The following is a 25,900-nucleotide window of genomic DNA, read 5'->3' as shown; positions in this document are numbered from 1 at the left end:
ATGAATACAATGCTGCTGCTTCGACTAATGTGTATAAAGGCACAACTCATCATTCCTTAACACAGATAAGATGGAACAGCAGATGGCTAGAGCAAGCGCCATTATGTAAGGGAAACAGAAAGACTTCAGTGGGCAAACGGGCCTAAAAGTGGATCCCTGAGTAATGGAAAAACATCACCTGGCCAGATGAACCCAGATCAGGCTATGGATAGGATATAGTTTGCCAGAAGTCCTGATTGCTGTAGTCTACGGCAACAAAGTTGCTGGGAGATTGAAACTGATATCCTGCCGCCAGGGTGTGATCAGACTTACGCTTTAAAGGGGTACTCCGGTGGAAAACTTTTTTTTTGTTTTGTTAATGAACTGGTGCCAGAAAGTTAAACAGATTTGTAAATTACTTCTATTAAAAAATCTTTACCCTTCCTGTACTTTTTAGCAGCTATGTGCTACAGAGGAAATTATTTTCTTTTTTGTCTTGTGCTGACACCTGATATTCGTATCAGGAACTGTCCAGAGCAGGAGGAAATCCCTATAGCAAACATATGCTGCTCTGGACAGTTCCTGACACGGACAGAGGTGTCAGCAGAGAGCACTGTGGACAAGACAAAAAAGAAATTCAAAAAGAACAGAATTTCCTCGGTAGCATACAGCTGCTAAAAAGTACAGGAAGAGTAAAGATTTTTTAATAGAAGTAATTTACAAATCTGTTTAACTTTCTGGCATCAGTTGACTTATAAAGACCTAAAAAAAAATGTTTTCCACCGGAATACCCCTTTTAGGTAGGGTCACACACAGCGCATAAACAGCAGAGCAGCTGCAGATTGAGCTCCCTGCTGTGGCTGGGTAGCTGTGTGTGTCAACTCACGACTATCGGTGGAAAAGGTAATTGCCGATACCGATAACGTCCAAAATCGCGAATATCGGTCGATCCCTACTTTTTAGGGGTTGTATACTACAGAGGAAATATTTTTCCTTTTGGATTTGTCTTATGTCACTACCACGGTGCTCTCTGCTGACCTCTGCTGTCCATTTTAGGAACTGAACAGAGCAGGAGAAAAACCCCATAGCAGACATATGCTGCTCTGGACAGTTCCTATAATGGACAGCAGAGGTCAGCAGAGAGCACCGTGGTCGTGACATAAAAGAAATCCAAAAAGAAAAAAACATTTCTTCTGTAGTATACAGCCCCTAAAAAGTACTGGAAGGATTAAGATTTTTTTTAATAGAAGTAATTTACAAATCTGTTTAACTTTCTGTTACCAGTTGATTTAAAAAAAAAAAAATAAGTAAATAAATAAATAAAGGTTTTCCACAGGAGTACCCCTTTAACATACATACGGTTGAGTCAGCTTTCTAGTTCCGGTTTAGGGAAACAAAACTGATACAAACCATATGTAAAAAAAAACGTGACGTGAATGTAGCCTAACGCACAGCAAATTACGGTAAACCTTTGGCCTTAACAGACTACAACCAGTCACCAATGTATTGTGAGTAAATAAAGGAGATTCAGTCTTAAGGAATTACTGAGCTCACTTAGGCTCAATGACTACAAATCAGATATAGATCCTCCCGACTAATAGTAGGTTGCAATATCTGCATTCCTGAGAGCTACAGGTCCACCCAGAAGTACAGTCAGGCTGTTATTCACATCGCATGTCACGCAGCTACAGCGCCATCTCCTCTTCTGGTTATGTAACCTGAACAACAATAAACAGTGTTTCCCTACCACTGTGCCTCCAGCTGTTGCAAAACAACAACTCCCACCATGCCCGGACAGCCTATGGCTGTCCGGGCATGAGGGGAGTTGTTGTTTTGCAACAGCTGGAGGCACAGTGGTTGGGAAACACTGGTGTATGGTCTATGATGGCCACTTTACTATTAAAATATGAATAAGTACACTGATTCCAAATGAAATAAGGGGGTATAGTCGGGCATTGGCATGGCGAGTGCTATCACTTGCCTGTGTCCCTTTGCTGACCCTGGATCTATTGCTCGGCAATGTCCTGATGTCCACACATCAATTCAATTTACCCAATAAATGTTTGGTTTATTGGAGTACAAATCGCTTTCATTCTCGTCGGGATGGTTTTTGTAGATCAGTAAGGGAGGAAATGCAGTCATACCGCTACAGCTTAAAGAAAAAGCGTCATGATTATTATCTATGGAAAAGATATGAAGGTTTATTTTTCACTAAAAAATAACTTGAACATCAATGCACAACTTCAGGGGCGCTGAGCGGACCATGCAAACCGGGAAAGAAAGAATGGAGTTCATTAACAGAAATTCAACGCATTTCGCGATGTTGTGACCGCTTCTTCAGGCCAGAAAAAGCAGACAAAGCGCCATGATATTATTTATGGAAAAGACATGAAGGTTTATTTTTCACTAAAAAATAACTTGAACATCAATGCACGACTTCAGGGGCGCTGAGCGGACCATGCAAACCGGGAAAGAAGGAATGGAGTTCATTAACAGAAATTCAACGCATTTCGTAATGTTGTGACCGCTTCTTCAGGCCAGAAAAAGCAGCCAAAGCGCCATGAAAAGCGTTGCATTATTAGGTCAGGTGGCCAAACGCAAACCAAATGGGCAATGCATTGCATAGACTTTAGGACAACAGAGATCACTGACACTATTGAGGTCTGTCCACAGACCCATTCAAATTAACGGTAGCGTAACCAGCAGTGTTTTACTATGAACGCACCCTGAAGAAGAGCAAGATCAAGGGGCAGGCCTCTTTCTCGAAAAGTTGACAAACCATGCTGAAGAGTATTGCAGCTTTAATAAAGATCAGCAATATTGTGCTCTTGGCATGCATACACATAAACGGTAAGGAAAATGCTAAGCAATGTATAAGGTAGTCATAAAACAAAAATGACACTTGCACGTAAAACATCAGGAACATATTGGCCTGAGGAGGGAATGTTCCCGACACAGTGTTGCAAACAGTGGCTGTGTGTGTCTTTACATCTCCACTCTCACTAACCATGTCTAACAAGTCTTTTATTCCAGTCAAACTAAACTGTCACAAATAAAACACACAAACTACATACTAGCAAGCCAAAAATATCCACGTGCCATAAATGTCTGATGGATGCAGGTCCCATCCAGTGGCGTCATTTGAAGATGTTGGGTTGTTTCCCGGTTAGGCTGCATTCACACCACGTTTTTGCAATACAGTTCCTGTATCAGGTTTTTGATGAAAAATGGATTCCTCAAAACCGGACTAAACTGTATAAAAATGTTTGTACAAATTTAAACCCATATACAGTTGAAAACCGTATATGGTTTGAAAACTGATGTCCGGTTGCATCCGTTTTGTAAGAAAAATACGCATACGTTTTTAACTTTGCACTCCATTTTGAATAAAGTTTCACTTGTTTGATTGAAAGTCCAAGAAAAAAAACTGTGCAAAGTCAAAAACTGTATGGTGAAAACCGGATGGAACCGTACGCACATACAGGTCTGTACGGTTCCCATTGACTCCCATGTTAAAAAAAAAAACGTATAAGGTTTAATACAGTTTTTCACCCGGACCAAAAACCGTGGTAGACTACGGATTAGGGTAAGGGGAAAAAAAAACTGAAAACCGTACAGGATGCAAAACGGACAGAACCTAAGCCCAATTTTTTTTTGTCTCAAAAGCTAAAAAAAAAAAACAGGCAAAGGCTGGGTTCACACCACGTTTTTGCAATACAGTTCCCGTATCAGGTTTTTCATTAAAAACAAACAAAAAAAACAGAATACTCAAAACCTGACTAAACTGTATCAAAACGTGTGTACAAATTTTTATCTGTATGGTTAAAACCGTATACTGTATGAAAAATGATGTCTGGTTGCATCAGTTTTTTAAGAAAAAAAAAAAACATACGTTTTGAACTTTTCACTCCATTATGAATAAAAGTTTCACTTGTTTGATTGAAATTCCAAGAAAAAAAACTATGCAAAGTCAAAAACCGTATGGTGAAAACCAGATGGAACCATACGCACATACGGTTCTGTACGGTTCCCATTGACTCCCATGTTAAAAAAAAAAAAACGTACATGGTTTAATACAGCAACGTTTTCTGTCTGGAAAAAAAAAAAGTTAAAAACCGTACGGTTTGAAAAACGGAGACTACCGAATACATTATGGTGCATACGGTTTTAAATGGAAAATCTATGGGCACGGCTTTCTGTACGGTTGCATAAGTTTTTTGTTTTTTTTATGAAACGGGATGCCGAAACCATATAGCAAAATTGTGGTGTGAACCCACCCTAACCATGAAACGGCCATCACCGGTATTTCATAGAGCGACGTTTGCTCTGTGTACAAAGAAACCGGGCACTTGGATAATACAGCAATTTTTCAGAAAAAGAAAAATAAATAAATAAAGACATAAAGGATACAAAGTATGGAATTTTATTAGATTACAAAAAAATTTGCCAAGTGTGACTTACAGCTAAGTAAGGCATTATTTTTCCACACCGCTTTGCTAGTCGTATAGTTCTGCAGCAATGTTGAGTAATAATCACAATAGAAATGAATGGGACCTTTTACAGGTTTAGAAGATGGAGAAGAATTGTAACAAGAAAGGTATTAAACACTGAAGAGGCTTTCCAAAAAAAAAAAAACCTTCTGCATAAAAGTTTTATTTCAAGGTCACAGGGAACAAAAAACCGGAAGCCATTTACTGTTCTCTGGATACCACACACCAATAGTTTCCTTATTTTCCTCCGTTACAAATTTAGTCCAGGAAACCAACTCCGTCTTATCCCTCTTGTTAAATAATAAATGAAAAGTGCGATCAGAGCAGAGGTCTCTCCCACCCGCCCAGTGGGAACATGCAGTGAGGTCTGGCTGGGACACTGCAGTCCTTGCCGCTGCTTTCACTAATGGATAATGCATTATCTATAAATATTGCAGCAAGTCAATGGAAAAACCGTCTCAGGTGGGTGGTACAGTACAAAATGTGAATGGTGAAACCGCACACCCACTACAGTATGTGCACAACCACAATGTGCAATCTACTAAGCTGGATTTTCATTCACTAATGTGTACCATGGTATAGGACCCTGTTACTGATAGTAAAAATCTCTATATATACACACACACACACACACACACACACGCGCGCGCACACACACACGCGCACACACACGCACACAAACACGCACACAAACACGCACACACACACGCACACAAACACGCACACAAACACACACAAACACGCACACAAACACGCACACACACAAACACACACACACACAAACACACACACACACACACACGCACACATATTTAAAGGGGTATGCCGGGCAAAAACATTTTAACCCCTATCTAAAGGATAGGGGATAAGATGTCTGATTGTGGGGGTCCAACTGCTAAGACACCCCCCCCCCCCCATTCTATGCGGGTGCTGAATTTCCAGTTTCGGAAACTTCCGGGTTTCCGGGACAGGGGACGTGACGTCACGCCACGCCACGCCCCCTCCATTCCTGTCAATGGGATATAGACAGGAATGGAGGGGGCTTGGCGTGACGTCACGTCCCCTGTCCCGGAAAAACCCAGTAGTTTCCGGAACTGGAGATTCAGCAGCCGCAAAGAATGCGGGTTCTGCAGGGAGTTCGTGGGGGGGTCTTAGCAGCGGGCCCCCTGCAATCAGACATCTTATCCCCTATCCTTTTGGATAGGGGCTAAAATGTTTTTGCCCGGAATACCCCTTTAACTTAGATAAAATACAGAAAAAATAAAAATAAAAATAGGGACTGCAAATGTAACCTATAGAATACTAAAAGTAACCCTTCACATAAATCAAGGTCAGCTATGGTTTCACGAAGACGTATGGGGACCATAACCACTTCAGGACCGGGCTTCTTCCACCACTTCTGGATCAGACACATTTTCTGATCATTTTTTATAGTAGATTTGAATTTATAAAGAGTTTTCTTTATTAGCTAAATCATTTTTGCTCATGTTTACATCATTTTTATTTTTTGTGATATCAAAGGGAAAGATGTTAAAAAACAAAACAAAACAAAAAACACACAAATGGGTGTCTTATTTTAACTTTTGTATTATGATGATGATGATAATAATAGGTTATTACTATTATTAGCACAAATGGGTTGCAAAATAATGTTTTAAATTGTATCCCTCTTTCCCTTATGTTCATAATTTTATAGGAGATTCATATAAGAAGTGTAATTTGGAACATTTGTTGTTGTTTTTTTTTTTTTTTTTTTTTTTTTTGTACTTTATATTTTTCATTCTTACATGCTTATTTACATTTTGTGTGTCCCCCCCCCCCCCCCCCAAGTTCATAAGAGACATTTTTGTGGGACGTTTTCTCACCGAAATGTGAATGAGGTTTGAGCCATAGACAGGTAGAGTTTGGCCCCTTGGAAGTGTACGGGTGACTGGGTAAAGCTTGTAAATAGTACAACCATGTAACAGTCATGTGCATGAGGCTGTATTGTGTTGTATTATACAATTATCGCGGATATACGAGGTCAGAGACCGCGCACCGGCCTTTACTTCTGTTTAAAGAGGTGAACTACCTGTAGGCAACGAATCACGCACCAGATTACTGAAATATGGAATTTAAATTACCGTATTTTCGTCATATAAGGCGCTCCCAATTTTAAAGCATAAAAATCTAGAAAATAAAGATTCTGAACCAAATACAATGTAAAGTATAGGACAGTGATCTTCAACCTGAGGACCTTCACATGTTGCAAAACTACAACTCCCAGCATGCCCGGACAGCCTTCGGCTGTCCGGGCATGCTGGGAGTTGTAGTTTTGCACCATCTGGAGGTCCGCAGGTTGGAGACCACTGGTATAGGAGGCATTACTCCTGTGTCCCCGCCGCTCCGGACCGGTCACCACTGCCCTGGATGTCGCCTTCCATCGCTGTCGCCGCGTCCCCGGGGTGACCCCGTCGCTCCGGAACGTCTATGCTGCCCGGGAACCTCGCTCTCCGTCGCCGCCATCACGTCGCTACGCACGCCGCTCCTATTGGATGACGGGACGGCATGCGCGACGACGACGAAGGAGAGCGCCGCCCATGCAGGGGATCCCGGCACGGAGCAGTTATTCGCCGATCGGACACAGAGGAGGCAGGTAAGGTCTCTCCCGGTGTCCTGTAAGCTGTTTGGGACGCCGCGATTTCACCGCGGCGCTCCCGAACAGCCCGATTGAGCAGCCGGGTTAGTGTCACTTTCGCTTCAGACGCGGCCGTCAGCTTTGATCGCCGTGTCTGAAGGGTTAAAACAGGACATACACCGCGATCGGTGATGTCCTGTATTAGCCGCGGGTCCCGGCCGTTGAATGCTGCAGGGACTGCCGGTTTTAATGTGTATTCGCCGTATAAAATGCACCAACTTTTCCCCCCCCCCCAGTTTTGGGGAAGAAAAAGTGCGTCTTATACGGCGAGAAATACGGTAATCACTGTAAAAAAATAATAATAATAATAATTTGGTAGGGGGTTAGTTCAGGCCGCCTATTTTCCCATAGTGTGAAAATAAACTGTGGGCCCCTGGCAGGGGGATTCCTTCTAATATTCAGCAGGTGAATGGTTTGCTCACTTGCATTCAAATCCTCAAGCATGCCACATTACAAAAGACAGAGAACAAAGTGTGTGGTGAGAAAATGCAGGGGCGTGTGAATGAGCCGCTCCGGGTAATGGGCTCTGTCAATCACATCCCGCCAACAAGGGCTACGCTCCATTTTCACATCAGCCCAAGAATAAGCAAGCACAATGATGCCCAAAGGCACACATATGTTACAAGCATTAAATGTATGGTGCAGATCTCGCCTACAATTCCCATCTCTAAGGCTTGGGCTTTTTATGTTGGGTAAATTTACAGGATGCAACAGGATTTAACGCAGGCTTCTTTTTCTGTCCTGTTTAAGGGTACGTTCACACGTGCATTATTTTGCTGCAGATTTTCTGCAGCTGATTTTGCTACCCACTGACTTTAATCGGTATCAAAACCTGCTGCAAAAAAAAAACTGCAGCCAAATACGCTGCAAATACTGCACGTGTGAATGTACCGTAAAGGGTGTATTCACATGTACAGTATCTTGTGCATATTTAAAGGGGTATTCCGGGCAAAAATATTTTATCCCCTTATCCAAAGGATAGGGGATAAGATGTCTGATGGCGGGGGGCCAACTGCTGAGACCCCCCCCCCCCCCCCCCCGATCTCCCTGCAGCACGCGCATTCTATGCGGGGACTGCGTCTATAGTTTCGAAGGCTTCCGAAACTAGAGACGCAGTCCCCGCATAGAATTCGGGTGCTGCAGGGAGATCGCGGGGGGGTCTCAGCCCCCCCACGATCAGAAACCTTATTCCATATCCTTTTGATAAGGGGATAAAATATTTTTGCCCAGAATACCCCTTTAATGCACAGGATTTGAAGCTGTATTCAGACAATTAGTTTACATTGAAATCTGCAGCATAAAATCTGCAGCTTCAAATCCTGCGTAGGATACTGTAAGTGTGACACTTAGGGTGACACTGTAAGGGTTCACACGCACATATCTTTGCTGCAGATCTGCTGCTGCATATTTTGCTGCCCATTGACTTCAATGGGCAGTTAAATCTGCTGAAGCAAATCTGCAGCAGAAAATATGCACGTGTGAACGCACCCTTAAGGGTGTATCCTGGTACGCAGGATTTTATGCTGCAGCTTTCAATGTAAACTAAATGACTGAACACAGCTGTAAATATTCTCATCAAATATGTGCAGAATACTGTACATGTGAACAGCCCCCTACAGGATCTGCTGCACATTTTCACTGCACATTTTGTGCAGCTGATTAAAAATATGCAGCAGATCCTGTATGTGTGAATGTATCCTTAGGGTATGTTCACACGTGCATATTTTCTGCTGCAGATCTGCTTCTGCAAATTTTGCTGCCCATTGACTTCAATGGGTAGCAAAATCTGCTAAAGCAGCTCTGCAGCAGAAAATATGCACGTGTGAACATACCCATAAGGGGTATTCCACAAAAAAATTGAAAGTGATATACAAATAAAAATGTAGTGATACTTACCTGCCCAAATCCCCACACAGCTGGCATTTTGATGTCTTCCAGTCCCCATTACTCACCGCTGCTCCCTGGCCCCTGTGAAGGGTAGACCCTGCAGTAACTGCACACTTAGCCAATTACTGACCACTTGTAAATAAATAAATTCGGAGTAAAAAAAAATAAAAAATTTGAAGGATGAAAAAACTTACAACAAAATCCACCAAAGAAAATTTTGGCTGCTTATAGCATACCCAGAGAAACCTCACCGGCTTTAAAGGGGTACTCCGGTGGAAAACTTTTTCTTTTTAAATTAACTGATTTGTAAATTACTTCTATTAAAAAATCTTAATCCTTCCAGTACTTATTAGCTGAATACTACAGAGGATATTCTTTTCTTTTTGGAACACAGTGCTCTCTGCTGACATCTCTGTCCATTTTAGGAACTGTCCAGAGCAGCATATGTTTGCTATGGGGATTTTCTCCTACTCTGGACAGTTCCTAAAATGGACAGAGATATCAGCAGAGAGCACTGTGTTCCAAAAAGAAAAGAATGGCATGCTCATTCTTCAGGCAGATATACTCGCGGAACACATTGCAGTCTAATGGGGACTGCAATGTCCGCATGGTCTTAGTGCCGACTGATTCAGTCAGTGCTGGCTGCACTTGGAATCTCTAGATGGAAATTTTCCGTCTGGAGATTCCGCAGTCTGAACCTAGCCTAAGAAATCTCTCTTTCTTCCACGCATTGGAAATTTGGACCAAATAATAAAAAGGGGTTGTCCATGTTATTATAAATAATAAAGTGCCCCAAATGCATTTTGGCACAGCTGCCAATCACTGAGTAGGGCCACCCACATGACTACATCACCCAGAATGAGCAAATTTACATCAATAAATGACAGGTTATCCGGAAACTTTTGCCTCAAAACTATATATCAATCTGCCCAGCTCCTCCTGCTCTATAACATGACGTCTGCAGAATGGACAGCATGCACAATGTGACGGGGTCCCTTTAAGAGGAACTCCCAACAGTTCCATAAAATCCTATCCACCAGCTAACCCAAATTAAAGTGTTATTCAATTTTTCCCCCATACAACCTTTAACTTATTTTATCAGAGGAGAAAAATCCAGCTTACGTCTGGCATCTTAATCACGTCTCTTAAAGGGGTACTCCGCTGCTCAGCATTTGGTTAAAAAAAGGTTCCAAGTGCTTAGAGCCGGTGCCAGGAGCTCGTGACACCATGCCCCGCCCCCTCAATGCAGTGAGGAGGCGGGGCGTGATGTCATGAGGGGGTGGGGCTATGACATCATGAGCTCCCAGGAAAGTTCGGAACATTTTGTTCCAAATGCTGAGCAGCGGAGTACCCCTTTAAAGGGAATCTCTCTTCATTTTTTTTCTGCCCAACATAGTTAAATGGTCACTCTCATTAAAACTAATTTTTGCTATTGCACTCCTTATGGTAAATAAAAAATATTTCTAATGTACTTTGTTTAAAAAAAATGAAGTTTTTTATGTTTTATTTGTGCTTAAAAAAGCTCAAGAGCACATTTCCCCCATCTTCTACACAGACTTAGGACCAAGGTCCAAACACAGCAAGTGCAGCCTGGAGTGCTGAGGGGGGGGGGGGGGTCCAACCAACAGCATATGGCAGTTAAGTGTGAGTGGAGCTATGATTGTATCAGGCTGGACAACCCCCTCCCTCCCTCCCCCCCCCCCCCCCTCAGCACTCCAGGCTGCACTTTCTGTGTTTGGAACTTGGTCCTAAGTCTGTGTATAAGATGGGGGAAATGTGCTCTTGAGCTTTTTTAAGCACAAATAAAACATAGAAAACTAAGTACATTAGAAATATTTTTTATTTACCATAAGGAGTGCAATAGCAAAAATTTCTTTTAATGAGAGTGACCCTTTAAAGGCAGTGCTGTGGAGTCGAGGAGTCGGACGAAATTTTGGGTACAATGCACCGACTCCTACTAAATTTAGATTGGAATAAAAAAAAAAAAGCAAGTTTAAATGTCCCAATTCACAAAAAGTTATAATTAATGACTTCTCTACTGTAAGAATAAAGACCAATGCATGCAGTGCCTCACGTAACCGCAAAACGAACACGTTAAGTGACTGTGAAGAAGCATGCTTTTCATGTGCTTTACTATATGGCACGCAACGCACAATTAGGAGCGGCAATACTTATACTTTCATAGTGTTGTGTTCTGCTGTTACAGGGAACCCATGGGTAACCTAGCCTCTCACTGATAAGGGGTTAAGGAAATATGTTTTTTGCAGGACTAGAGACACTTGTATAAGTGAAGGGAATGGAGGGTCAATAGTTCAAGGCTGCAGCTGTAAACCATTGGAAAAACTGCTGCCATTCAGCTAAGGCTATAAAATCTTGTAAACTCCGATTGTTAGCTTAAACTTTAAACATGACTATGGGATTCTACTAGGGAAATCATGTTTTATAATAAATGCCCCTTCCTGAATCCCCCCACTGCCCTATCTTCAGCAGCAGATCAGCACACAAAAAGATAACATTAATACAGAGGAGTCTGAGTTGGGGTCGGAAGTACAAAAAACTGCGGAGTCGGAACATTTATCTACCGACTCCACAGCCCTGGTTAAAAGGGGTACCCTTTGAATAGTAGGCAAGTAATAGGGCCTTCGAGTAATTGAGGCAGTCCTCAGCGGCTTCTCCCGTGCACATTTGCCATTGCACCACAAAACGGATGATGGGTTCCCTTTGATAATTATGGTCAGAAGCCACCAACCAGCATCAGCCACAAGAGGAACAAACAAGTGTAAAATATGCCACACTTCCTGTGAAAAACAAGCAGTATACAAACAAACTTTTCTATCAAAGTAAAAAACCAAAATACATGTCACTGGAAAAATAAAAATCAAACTACAGCATACAATCACTTTTAGCCCACTGAATAAAAAGTAGCATATACCTACACTAATCAAGTCATAGGAAGACTATACATATAAATAATACAAGTTGTTGTGTTATGTGGAGAACCTATACTACATCTCAATTCACAATATTAACTAAAAACTGAGAACATTTCTTAAAATGTCCAAAAAGTTTCTACCACAGTTACAGCCATTGTATGGCAACGTGCGCCTCATTCATTCCCACTACCACCACCAATTATAGTTAGTATGGTTGAAAAAAGACATACGTCCATCAAGTCCAACGAGGGAATTGAAGGGAAGGGTGTAAGCGGATAAGGGGAAGGGATGTAGTTTTATAATTCTGCATAAGCATAAATGTTATTTTGTTCCAGGAATGTATCTAACCCTGTTTTAAAGCTATTAATTGTTCCTGCTGTGACCAGTTCCTGAGGTAGACCGTTCCATAAATTCACAGTCCTCACGGTAAAGAAGGCGTGTCGCCCCTTTAGACTAAACCTTTTCTTTTCCAGATGGAGGGAGTGCCCCCTCGTCCAATCATATGTATTACATATCCTGTGTAAAAGTAATAAGTTATAATAGGATAACAAATTTAAAGGGGTTATCCAGGCATGGACAAAATGAGAATTTCTTCCAAAAAATGCTCCCTGTCTCCAGGTTGGATGTGGTATAACAACTTGGCTCCATTCACTTCAATGGAACTGAGCTTCAGAGCCACACCCAAGCTGGAGACGGACGGGAAGAGGTTTTTGAAAGAAACTGGCTCTGTTTTTCGATTCATGGACAACCCCTTTAAGATTATAAAAGGAGACGGCCGCATCATGCAAAAAAAAAAAAAAACTGCATCAAACTGAACAAGGCCTAACAGAGGAATAGTACCACTGCGTGATCCTAGCAGATGCTGCGCTGACGGCTACATATGGGGGAACGGCGGAACGGATTGGCAATATTTAGTGTAAGTGTGAACGCAGCCTTATATCCAACATGATGTCATGTAACCTGAAGCCACAACTCTTCCGAAAACCCTGGAAGGGGCTGAGATAATGAAGCATACATGGCAGCAGATGTCTGTATAATAGAGAACGGAGACAGGTGTGAACTGCGCTGCACATGGGAATAAAACACAAGTCAATAACCAAACACCCCATCAGGCCCGAGAGCTGCTACTCACCATGGATGGGAAATTCATTATTTTATCATCATTATTATTTACAAATTGTTAGCAAGAATTTATGGCCAAGGAGACACAAGGTCACATATTCGTGTTTGATGCAGGCAGAAGCAGCTTACTATGTAAAATTTAAATTAAAAAAAGGAATACAAATATAACTATTTTGGAGCATCTTTTCTTTTAACACTGCACATTGCTGTTTCTCTGTTATTACTCCTGGAAACAAGATAGACAACTGCATGTTAATATTTTCACACATGGTTGTCTATTTATTCATACATTTTCAGGAGGAGTAATAGAGGCCATCTAAGGGTCTATTCACACGGCAGAATTCCCGCTTGCAGAATTCCACCTCTAAATAAAGCCCATAGACTTCTAATGGGATTCCGCACTCCCATTCACACTTCTGAATTTCCGCAAGCGGAAATTCAGAAGTGTGAATGGGAGTGCGGAATCCCATAGAAGTCTATGGGCTTTAATTTGAGGCAGAATTCCGCAAGCGGGAATTCTGCCGTGTGAATAGACCCTGAGGGGGGAGATTTATCATGGCTTTTAGAGATTTTTTTTTTTGTTTATGTCTTGGCGCAGCTCAGGCGCAAGCAGCATATTTAGCGACTTTTATGCGTCTTTTGATATAGACCAGTGGTTCTTAACCTGGGTTCGATCGAACCCCAGGGGTCCGGTGAGTCAGTCCCGGGGGTTCAGCGGGGGAGGTCGCAACAGGACAGGCAAACCAAGCAATTGCTTGGGGCCCCGAGCTGGCCCGGGGCCCTGAGCAGAGCCGGTGTTTGCTTGCCCTGTAGCGACGGGGCAATTCCCCCCCCCCCCATCACTTATTAACTCCCTGCGGCCCTGCGTTGTTTAAAAACGTAGGGCCGCCGGGACATAGCGCACGCTGGGACGTCACTGCGCCCATGGAAACAAAGGCGCCGAGGACCGGAGGATAGAGAAGGAGGAAGACGCGCGATGGCCAGCTTGGCAAGTGACCAGCGGCACGTCATCTTCGGCGCTCCAACCACCGGTCCTGAGACCTAATGCTATATGAAGTGGGCAGTACACAGGCATACAGCCTCCAGCCATACACTGTATATAGCTTGAGGCTGTATGTCTGTGGGGGAACACTGCCTACATCAGTGGTCTTCAACCTGGGGACCTCCAGATGTTGCAAAACTACAATTCCCAGAGTGCCGGGACTGCCGTTGGCTGTCCGGGCATGCTGGGAGTTGTAGTTTTGCAACATCTGGAGGTTCGCAGGTTGAAGACCACTGGCCTACATAATGTGGGAGGAACACTGCCTGCCTAATGTGAGGGGAACGCTGCCTGCCTAATGTGGGGGGACGACGACGCTGCCTGCCTAATGTGGGGGGGAACGCTGCCTGCCTAATGTGGGGGGGGGAATGCTGCCTGCCCAATGTGGGGGGGGGGGGGGAACGCTGCCTGCCCAATGTGGGGGGGGGGGGGAACGCTGCCTGCCCAATGTGGGGGGGGGGGGGGAACGCTGCCTGCCCAATGTGGGGGGGGGGGACGCTGCCTGCCCAATGTGGGGGGGGGGGGGAACGCTGCCTGCCTAATGTGGGGGGGGGGGGGAACGCTGCCTGCCTAATGTGGGGGGGGGAACGCTGCCTGCCCAATGTGGGGGGGGGGGGAACGCTGCCTGCCCAATGTGGGGGGGAACACTGCCTGCCCAATGTGGGGGGGGGGGGGACACTGCCTGCCTAATGTGGGGGGGGGGGGAACACTGCCTGCCTAATGTGGGGGGGGGGGGGGAACACTGCCTGCCTAATGTGGGGGGGGGGGGAACACTGCCTGCCTAATGTGGGGGGGGGGGGAACACTGCCTGCCTAATGTGGGGGGAACACTGCCTGCCTAATGTGGGGGGAACACTGCCTGCCTAATGACATGAGAGTGGCACTTGCCAAGGTAAAGCCGCGCATTTCTGAACTGGTCTCTGAAAGACAACAGCAGAAGTCACACTGATTTGCAGTAAATATTCATTATATTTTTGTGTGAAAATTATGTTTTCGTGGTTTTGTTCATTTTGTGCACCTATGTATAAATATATACTTAAATATATACCTCCTATGTTTGGAATTTGAAAAAAAATCATATTTTATTTTTCCAATTAAGAGGGGTTCGGTGAATGGGCATATGACACTGGTGGGGTTCAGTACCTCCAACAAGGTTAAGAACCACTGATATAGACAGTTTCACTCTTTTTACCTACCAGTAGGACTTTCTTTTTGACCATGCAGTGGTCACGTATTTATCATTTGCGACTTTTGTCAAAAGTTGCTATTTTGTGCACAAATGTACTTTTTTTTTTTTTTTTTTTTAGGCACAAAGCTACACCCCCTACCAGTACACGTGAGAATCACTTCGACCTTCCGCAATTCAACCTTTAACCCCTTGTTGACAACAGCGTCCCACTCCCCTTCTACGACACGTGCTCAGGAGCTGAGTGCAGGTCATAGCTGGGTGGTCCTGGCGGCTATCTGCCACCAGGACCCATCTCTAATGCCAGACATCACTGATCACGGTGATGCCCAGCTTTAACCCCTTAGACACCGCAATCAAATTTGATTGTAGCGTCTAAAATGCAAGTAAAAATGTCCCGGCAGTTCTGTGAAAGTAAATAAAAACACCAAACCTGCCAAATTCAGGACCCGGGAAAGTGTCTACTTCCCTCCCTCACAAGCGTCTAGATAAAGTGTATGTGGTAGAGCTTTTCCCACCACAGTAGAGCTGCGCAAAATTCATCATCCTGCTGCAACTTCTTGATAAATAAGATAGACACTAGTCAAACCCACCACCCAAATAAACGTGGGACAATAGCTCTACCGTAGACATTCTTTGATAAATCTGGGCCTTAGACTCTATAGGGGGGAGATTCATCAAAACACGTGTAGAGGAATAATTGCCCAGTTGCCCATAGCAACCAATCAGCTTGCTTCTTTCATTTTTAACAAGGCCTCTGCAAATTGAAAGCAGCGATCTGATTGGTTGCTAAGGGCAACTGGGCAACGTTTCCTCTGGACAGGTTTTGATAAATCTCCCCCTATGTAAGGAGTAACAACAACCATACTGGATGTCTCTTGTTAGTAACATAATGAAGGATTTGATGACATTGTAGAATATGTGATTTGTTTTTTGTTTTTTACGTCTTCTTTTCCCCAAAAATTTAAACAAAACGTATTCACGCACAGAATAGCTGCAATATTCTACTAAGTGCTATATAGGCCACGCAGGGATCTGAAGTAAAAGCCACTAGTTGCCTACATTAAAGTAAAGCTTTCCATGAAATATTTATGCAGTGTGAGGCGATAAGGCATTCAGCCATATAACTGGATCCCTCCCATGCACACACACACGTCTGCATGTGACGTCCCCGTCCAGTGCTGTGACATACTGTACAATCACAGGACAGATCTGCTGGAAACATTAGGATCAGGCTCTGATTGTGCATGTAACCTGATCCCCCCGCACGCTCAGCCAGGCCGTTGAGGTGAAAATTACACTACAACAGTGTTTTCCAAACAGGGTGTCACCAGCTGTTGCAAAACTACAACTCCCAGCATGCCTGAGCAGCCTTTGTCTGTTTTCAGAAGGATGCAGATGAATACAACTAACGGGAGCACCAATGTAGTGGAAACCCAACCGAAAGAATTAGGTTCCAACTCGTAGGTGCCACAAAAACGGGAAACTTTATTCAAGTATCCAGATGAACAATATGTAATATAAGACAAGATAAGCCAACGAGTTTCGGGTCTCTTGTACACTTAGTCTTGGCATAACATTTAAAAAAAAAACACTACCGTATATACTCGAGTATAAGCCGACCCGAGTATAAGCCGAGACCCCTAATTTCAACCCAAAATCCCAGGAAAAGTTATTGACTCGAGTATAAGCCTAGGGTGGGAAATACCTCATCCCCCCCTGTCATCATCCAGACCCGTCATTAACATCCTCATCATCATCCCCTTGTCATCATCCCACACATCCCCCCTTCATCATCCCCTTATCATCCCACACATCCCCCCTTCATCATCCCCTTATCATCCCACACATCCCCCCTTCATCATCCCCTTATCATCCCGCACATCCCCCCTTCATCATCCCCTTATCCCACACATCCCCCTTCATCATCCCCTTATCATCCCACACATCCCCCCTTCATCATCCCCTTATCATCCCACACATCCCCCCTTCATCATCCCCTTGTAATCATCCCACACCCCCCCCCCCCCTTCATCATCCCCACCCCCCTTCATCATCCCCACACCCCCCCTTCATCATCCTCTTCTCATCATTCGCCCTCAGTGGTCTTCAACCTGCGGACCTCCAGAGGTTTCAAAACTACAACTCCCAGCAAGCCCGGGCAGCCATCGGCTGTCAGGGCTTGCTGGGAGTTGTAGTTTTGAAACCTCCGGAGGTCCGCAGGTTGAAGACCACTGCGGCCTTCAACATCATCCAGCCCCCCTCTCACCCCCTTTAGTTCTGAGTACTCACCTCCGCTCGGCGCTGGTCCGGTCCTGCAGGGCTGTCCGGTGAGGAGGTGGTCCGGTGAGGAGGTGGTCCGGGCTGCTATCTTCACCGGGGGCGCCTCTTCTCCGCGCTTCCGGCCCGGAATAGATGCGTTGCCTTGACAATGACGCAAATGACGCACCTCTGCGTCGTTGTCACGGCAACGTGACTATTCTGAGGCCGGGCCCGAAGCGCTTAGAAGAGGCCTCCCCGGTGAAGATAGCAGCCCGGAACCACTATCCCACCGGACCACCTCCTCTCCGGACAGCCCTGCAGGACCGGACCAGCGCCGAGCGGAGGTGAGTACTCAGAACTAAAGGGGGTGAGAGGGGGCTGGATGATGTTGAAGGCCGCAGTGGTCTTCAACCTGCGGACCTCCGGAGGTTTCAAAACTACAACTCCCAGCAAGCCCGGACAGCCGATGGCTGCCCGGGCTTGCTGGGAGTTGTAGTTTTGAAACCTCTGGAGGTCCGCAGGTTGAAGACCACTGCGGGTGGGGGAGTTCACTCGAGTATAAGCCGAGGGGGGTGTTTTCAGCACGAAAAATCGTGCTGAAAAACTCGGCTTATACTCGAGTATATACGGTAATTAATATATATATATATATATATATATATATATATATATACATACATACATACATACATACAGTGATCCCTCAAATTACAATATTAATTGGTTCAGGACGACCATTGTATGTTGAGACCATAACTCTATGGAAACCTGGTAATTGGTTCTGAAGCCACCAAAATGTCCTCCAAAAATAGGAAAAAGTAAGGATTAAAGAAAAATAAGTAGATAACTAATACAGATAAAACAAGTCTTTACATATAAAAGTGATAAAGATCTGCTGGGAGCTGTCATCACTGTCTATGTAGAGGACAGGAGCTTCTTCAGGGTCCTGACAGTACACACAGTGTCCTAAAAAAGTAACATGGAGCCGTCCTCAGCTGGTGTCCAAAGGAGAAGCTAACCCTGGCACAGGTGAACAGTAGTACAGAACATGTAGTACCTCGCTGTACTGTAGGGGGCGCTACCAGACAGACAGTCAGTGCAGGCACTTCAGTAATACAGGTGTTTTACCAGTGAAATCCCCATTCTGATTGGTCGGTTCTTCCAGCCATTGACATGTTTCACAGATCTGGACTGTCCGTACATTGTATGTTGAGTCTGGTTTCAAGTTACAATGGTCCAGAAAAGACCAATGAATGTTGAAACTATTGTATGTTAAGGCCATTGTAAGTTGAGGGATCACTGTATGTACAGTGGTCCCTCAACATACGATGGTAATCCGTTCCAAATGGACAATCGTTTGTTGAAACCATCGTATGTTGAGGGATCCGTGCAATGGAAAGTATAGGACAGTGGTCTACAACCTGCGGACCTCCAGATATTGCAAAACCACAACGCCCAGCATGCCCGGACAGCCGTTGGCTGTCCGGGCATGCTAGGTGTTGTAGTTTTGCAACATCTGGAGGTCCGCAGGTTGAAGACCACTGGTATAGGAAGTTGTACTCACCTGTCCCCGCCGCACCGGACCGTCACCGCTGCCCGGGATGTCGCCGTCCATCGCTGTCGCCGCGTCCCTGGGGTGTTCCCGACGCTCCGGCAAGGCCTCTGCTTCCCCAGCATCCGCGCTCTCCGTCCCCTCCTTCACGTCGCTACGGACGCCGCTACTATTGGATGACAGGACGGCGTGCGCAGTGACGTGATGATGACGATGGAGAGCGCCGACGATGGAGGGGAGCCCGAAGAGGACGCACCGGAGCCCCGAGGACAGGTAAGTGATCGTCAGCGGACCACACGGGGCACCGTAAACAGCTATCTGGTGGCAGCTGAAGCAGTCTGCGCTGCCGGATAGCCATTTATGCGATGGCCCCGACATACAAAGCATCGTATGTTGATGCTGCCTTCAACATGCCATGGCCTCTGAGAGGCTATCATATGTTGGGGCCATCGTAGGTCGAGGGGTCACTGTATATATAACAAGTCCAAAAATCACCGCACAAGTAGGTCTTGGATCAATAAAAGTTGGTGTTTTATTAGGCACCTTACTTTGGGAATAAAACACCAGCTTTTATTGATCCAAGAAAGAAGATAGCAGCACTCAGGTCACGATGAAGATGATAGGTGGCAACGTTTCGGCCAGGGTCAGGGTTTTTGTTTAAAGTCCCATGCAAATCTACAGGAAATGTATGTAGAGGACAAGATAGGAGGTCGGGATAGGAGGTCGGGATAGGAGGTCGGGATAGGAGGTCGGGATAGGAGGTCGGGATAGGAGGTCGGGATAGGAGGTCGGGATAGGAGGTCGGGATAGGAGGTGGGGATAGGAGGGACGAGATAGGAGGTGGGGATATGGGGGACGAGATAGGAGGTGGGGATATGGGGGACGAGATAGGAGGTGGGGATATGGGGGACGAGATAGGAGGTGGGGATATGGGGGACGAGATAGGAGGTGGGGATATGGGGGACGAGATAGGAGGTCGGGATAGGAGGTCGGGATAGGAGGTCGGGATAGGAGGTCGGGATAGGAGGTCGGGATAGGAGGTCGGGATAGGAGGTCGGGATAGGAGGCCTTAGGACATTAGTATTTAGTTGTTGAAAAATAAATCTACATTTGTATTCTTTATTTTCTTTTTCTGAAAACAGGGCATCTTTTCTGGTTATTTTGCCCAGTAGTTATTTCCTCCAACTCCACAAAACGACAACAATTTTATTTGGAATTTGGGAGTAATGTTCTCAGTAGTTTATAGAATAAAACATTTCCCTCAAACACATAAAACTATGAATAGTAAAACCAGAGAAACGGATACATTTTGCAGCGGTCTCTTTTCCCCCAGCGCTGTATATTTGGTGGGTTAGACAGAAGTAGGGGACAGGTGGAAGAGAGTATGACTGCAGGATCAGGTTATATAGGGTCTATTTGTTGTCTGTTACCATGGAGACGCATGGGTCTGCATAACAGCTGTAGATACTGTACAAAACAAAGGAAATGTTTTAACTAAAATCTAGTGAAAAGTTGTTTTATTTTCTATTCATTTGGACAATAGTAAAGAGTCAGTCACCTTTCTGTTTTTATAAAAAATAATAGAATACCATGGACCCTACTCATTGTTCTGACACCTCTGTTCTGATCAATAATCACACGTTCTATACTGGTGTCTCTCGTCCAGTGTGCCTCCAGCTGTTGCAAAAATAAAACTCTCAGCATGCCCGGACAGCGTTTGCAACAGCTGGAGGCACACTGGTTGGGAAACACTGGTCTTTATATTTAAAAGGGTATCCCCACACCAACACTCATGGCATATGCAAACATCAGATTCCAGTCTGTACCTGCGTGTGATGGTTTTCTCACAATTCTTCTGTGATTTTCACCCCAATATTTATTTTTATCAGCATACAAAATGACTGTTGTCTAAGATTTTTCCCAGCTTGTAATGCGGCCGAGACCTGACTCACTAGTCAGCTGTTGACAGGGAGCCTGTCTGCTTCAATGGGTGGAGCGATCGCTTGGTGGGGAGAGATCAATCTGCAACTAATGCAACAGCTGTAGGCACCCTGATTGAAAACCACAGGTCTTTTGAATGGATGAAGCTCATTTATGTTTCAATGGGTGGGGTGACTGATGTGTGGGCGGGAGGAAAACTTATGGGATTTGTAGGCAAAGAAGGTAACTCAAACAGGAAATACAGATGCACAAAAAGCTAGCCACAGTGTTCTGGTAATCTCACAACATAGCCATTTAGCCCCAAGACAAGCGCAGATCCTTCCTAAGCATGTCCATTACTGTCTGCCAGGTACGTACTAAAATCACCTTATGGTGGAGAACCCCTTTAACTGAGGAAGTCAAAGGAGTTACCCAGTATCTAGATTACAAGCAGCCAGTACATAGCATCAGATGGGAGCCAAGATGACATAGACTGCAATGTATTTCTGCGAGTATTCCGCCAAAAGAATTGACATGTCAAGATCAATGTGAAACTGGCCTACAGCAGAATTCTCCTCAGAACCGGAAACCAAAAACCATGTACAAGGTGCAGAAATAAAACCTACCCAGATGTACGGAACCAGTTTATAGTTGCTGAAATTTCAGCAACAATTATACCAAGTGTGAACATGAACTTATGAGAGGTGGTGGATACTTGAGTTAAAGGAGTTCTAGAGAAAAAACATATCCCCTATCCGCAGGAAGAGGTGGCAGACACCCCCCTCCATGACACTATGAGAAAGCCAAAGATACACGAATGTTGTATCTCCGCCTCTCCCATAGAGATGCATGGAGGGGGCGTCCACATCGTACTGTGAGAAGAGCTGGGGCGCTGGGCAGGAGAACGCAGGGGGTCTCAGTGGTCGGAGAGGGGATACGTTTTTTACAGACTGTATGACTCCTATAACTACACTCACATCTGAAGTTTCGCTTTTTAAGCACAGATTTACCTTATGGTCCGGAGGGAGTAGAAGAAAACTTTAGTTTCTTGTTTTTTGGGTTAATTGCGCAGTTGAGCTCAAATCCCTGTCAGATCAGATAGTTACCAAGTAATGGAGGAGAATAATTAGAAAAAAGTTGTGGCGTTTCTGACTATTCTGAAGACTTACCAGGTACTGACATCTCTTCTCCTGACCATGTCACCTGGAGATACTCTGCCTGGATGTCTCAGGCCATTAAGACACATATCAATGCAAACTTATAGGGCATCAGTTTGGATGCTGAGCAATCTCTTATCCAATCCAGCCCTTTAGAACAATATAAACCCCTTAAAGGGGTACTCCGCCCCCAGACATCTTATCCCCTATCCAAAGGATAGGGGATAAGATGTCCGATTGCGGGGGTCCCGCCGCTGGAGACCCCCGCTATCTCGGCTGCAGCACCCCGCTGTCATTACCGCACAGAGCAAACTCGCTCTGTGCGTATTGACGGCAATACAGGGGCCGGAGCATCATGATGTCACGGCTCTGCCCTCTTAATACAAGTCTATGGGAGGGGGTGTGGCGGTCGCAGGGTACATACACATGGGCGGGGGTTTACAGCGAGTTTCCCGCTGGGAGTTTGAGCTGCGATGGAAAAATTTGCTGCATCTCAAACTTGCAGTGAGAAACTCACTGTAAACCCGACCGTGTACCCTGTTATATTCACATAGGGGGGGGGGGGGGGGGGGGGGGACCTCATGCAGTTGCAAGACTACAAATCCTAGCATGCTCTTTGGCTGTCTGTGCTTGCTGGGGGTTGTAGTTATGCAACAGCTGGAGGCACACTGGTTGCAAAACACAGAGTTTGTTACTTAACTCAGTGTTTTGCAACCAGTGTGCCTCCAGCTGATGCAAAAGCTACAGCCCCCAGAATGCACGGACAGCCGAAGAGCATGCTGGGACTTGTAGTTATGCAACCGCAAGAGGCATACTACTAACACTCCCAGCATGCCCTTTAGCTGACCATGAATGCTGGGGGTTGTATTTATGCAACAGCTGGAGACACACTGGTTGCAAAACACAGAGTTTGTTACTTAACTCAGTGTTTCGCAACCAGTGTGCCTCCAGCTGTTGCAAAACTACAACTCCCAGCATGTACGGTCTATCAGTGCATGCTGGGAAATGCAGTTTGCAACAGCTGGAGTCACACCAATTGCAAAACACTAAGTTAGGTAACAAACTGTTTCGCAACCAGTGTCCCTTCAGCTGTTGCAAAACTACAACTCTCAGCATGCACTTACAGCCGAAGGGCATGCTGGGACTTGTAGTTATGCAATTGTTGGAGGCACACTGGCTTTGTAAACGCTCATGGCCCCCGACTTCCATTCCAAACAAATTCTCTCTCAAAAAGCTCAATGGCGCTCCTTCTCTTCTGAGCAATGTAGTGCACCAGCAGAGCACTTGACTTCCACACATGGGGTATTTCCATACTCAGAAGAAATGGGGTTACAAATTTTGGGGGGCATTTCCACCTATTATCCATGTAAAAATGTAAAATTTTTTTGGGGGGGGGGGGGAAATGCATTTTAGTGAAAAAAATTTAATAAAAATCATTTACCCATCCGACTTTAACAAAAAGTCGTCAAACACCTGTGGGGTGTTAAGTCTCATTATACCCCTTGTTACATGCCTTGAGGGGTGTAGTTTCCAAAATAGTATGCCATGTGTATATTTTTGCTGTTCTGGTACCATAGGGGCTTCCTAAATGTGACATGCCCCCAAAAAACCATTTAAGAAAAACTCACTCTCCAAAATCCCATTGTCGCTCCTTCCCTTTTGAGCCCTCTAGTGCACCCAGAGAGCATTTTACATACACATATGCGTTTGGGTTACAAATTTTTGTGGGATTTATCTCCTTTCATCCCTGTAACAAAATGAAGATTTAGAATTTTCTCCTTCATGAAGTCACGATGCTCCGTCCCCTGTATCGCCCATCATTACGCACAGAGCGAGTTTGCTCTGTTCAGTGATGACAGTGGGGTGCCGCAGCCGAGATCACGGGGGTCCCCAGTGGCGGATATCCTTTGGATAGGGGATAAGATGTCTAGGGGAGGAGTAGGGTTTTGTTTTCACACTCTACACTTTACGGTAACTTTACGGTAAAAATGACATGTTTTCTTTATTCTGTGGGTTAATACTATTAAAATGATACCCATGATTACATACTGGGGGAGGGGCTTTTTCAACTTTCAACTAAGGGACTATTTATAGCAATCATCAGATTGCTAATACTGGTCAGTACTATGCATAGGCATAGCACTGACCAGTATTATCGGCTATCCTCTGCTCTGGTCTGCTGGAAGGCCGCAGAGGAAAGTGAGGGGACCTCCGTCCGCCATCTTGGCTGATCTGATCTCCGCAGCGGTGTCGCGGGCGATCAGATCAGCCATTTAAAATGCCGCCTTTGTATTGATCACGGCATCTGAGGGGTTAATGGCAGACATCAGCGCGATCCCTATTATCCGCCATTGCCAGTGGGTCTCCGACTGCTGACAGCCGCCGGGACCCACCGTACATGAAGCAAGCGCAGCTCCTGCGCTTGCATCATAGCCATGCCGTAAATGTACGGCGCTGTGTGTAGTTACTCACTGCAGTGCCGAACATTTACTGTGCATGTCCTTACGGGGTTAAAAGCCTGTCTAGACCCGTTCTATAATATAACCATAGAGCAGCAGGTGACTTGTGTTATGTTGTAGCACTGTGATCCTGGCTGTAAATCCAGTCAGGACAATATCTTATGGATTCTGCCTGTTCTCCCTACGTCTATGGACATCACCTTCTGGTTCTACAGTTCCTTCTTACACTCCAAAAGAATACGGATAAGGTAGAGCTGACTTTCTAAGCAATTTGCAATGCATTGCCGTCTATGAGACATCACAATTCTATTCTAGTGTGGATGTCTGATCACAACAGATCAGATGCTGCTCGCCTATCCTGTGTATAATAGGAGAAACGTTTACCTTTTGGGATAAGTCATTTAACCCCTTAAGGACTGGGGGGGGGTTTCCGTTTTTTGCATTTTAGTTTTTTGCTCCTTGCCTTTAAAAAATCATAACTCTTTCACTTTTGCACCTAGAAATCCATACGATGGCTTATTTTTTGCGCCATCAATTCTACTTTGTAATGACGTCAGTCATTTTGCCCAATAATCTACAGTGAAACGGAAAAAAAATCATTGTGCGACAAAATTGAAAAAAAACGCCGTTTTGTAACTTTTGGGGGCTTCCATTTCTACGTAGTAAATTTTTCGGTAAAAATGACACCTTCTCTTTATTCTGTAGGTCCATACGATTAAAATGATACCCTACTTATATAGGTTTGATTTTGTCGTACTTCTGGAAAAAATCATATCTACATGCAGGAAAATTAATACGTTTAAAATTGTCATCTTCTGACCACTATAACTTTTTTATTTTTCCGTGTATGGGGCGGTATGAGGGCTCATTTTTTGCGCCGTGATCTGAAGTATTTAATGGTACCATTTTTGCATTCATAGGACTTATTGATCGCTTTTTATTCATTTTTAAATGATATAAAAAGTGACCAAAAATGCACTATTTTGGACTTTGGAATTTTTTTGCGCGCACGTCATTGACCGTGCGGTTTAATTAATGGTATATTTTTATAATTCGGACATTTCCACACGCGGTGATACCATATATGTTTATTTTTATTTACACTTTTTTTTTTTATGGGAAAAGGGGGGTGATTCAAACTTTTAATAGGGGAGGAGTTAAATGATCTTTATTCACTTTTTTTTTCACTTTTATTTTGCAGTGTTATAGGTCCCATAGGGACCTATAACACTGCACAC

General features: G+C 44.7%; 1 protein-coding gene across 5 annotated transcripts in view; it reads right to left on the bottom strand.

The window, feature by feature from the left end:
* The window catches only part of NCOA2 (nuclear receptor coactivator 2), a 255,534-nt gene that overhangs the window by 223,946 nt on the left and 5,688 nt on the right, over window positions 1-25,900 (bottom strand). Inside the window, exon 1 of one of the 5 annotated variants that reach the window (XM_056522103.1) lies at window positions 15,937-15,965. The exons of the other annotated variants lie outside the window; for them this stretch is intronic. The gene's annotated coding sequence lies outside the window, so the exon portion shown is untranslated. Of the gene's footprint in view, window positions 1-15,936; window positions 15,966-25,900 lie in introns of those variants that run through there. 5 annotated transcript variants of the gene reach the window in all.

Source organism: Hyla sarda, chromosome 5 (assembly GCF_029499605.1).
Source record: "Hyla sarda isolate aHylSar1 chromosome 5, aHylSar1.hap1, whole genome shotgun sequence".
In the NCBI taxonomy this organism is placed as follows: Eukaryota; Metazoa; Chordata; class Amphibia; order Anura; family Hylidae; genus Hyla; species Hyla sarda.
This window is presented reverse-complemented; position numbering and strand designations above follow the sequence as displayed.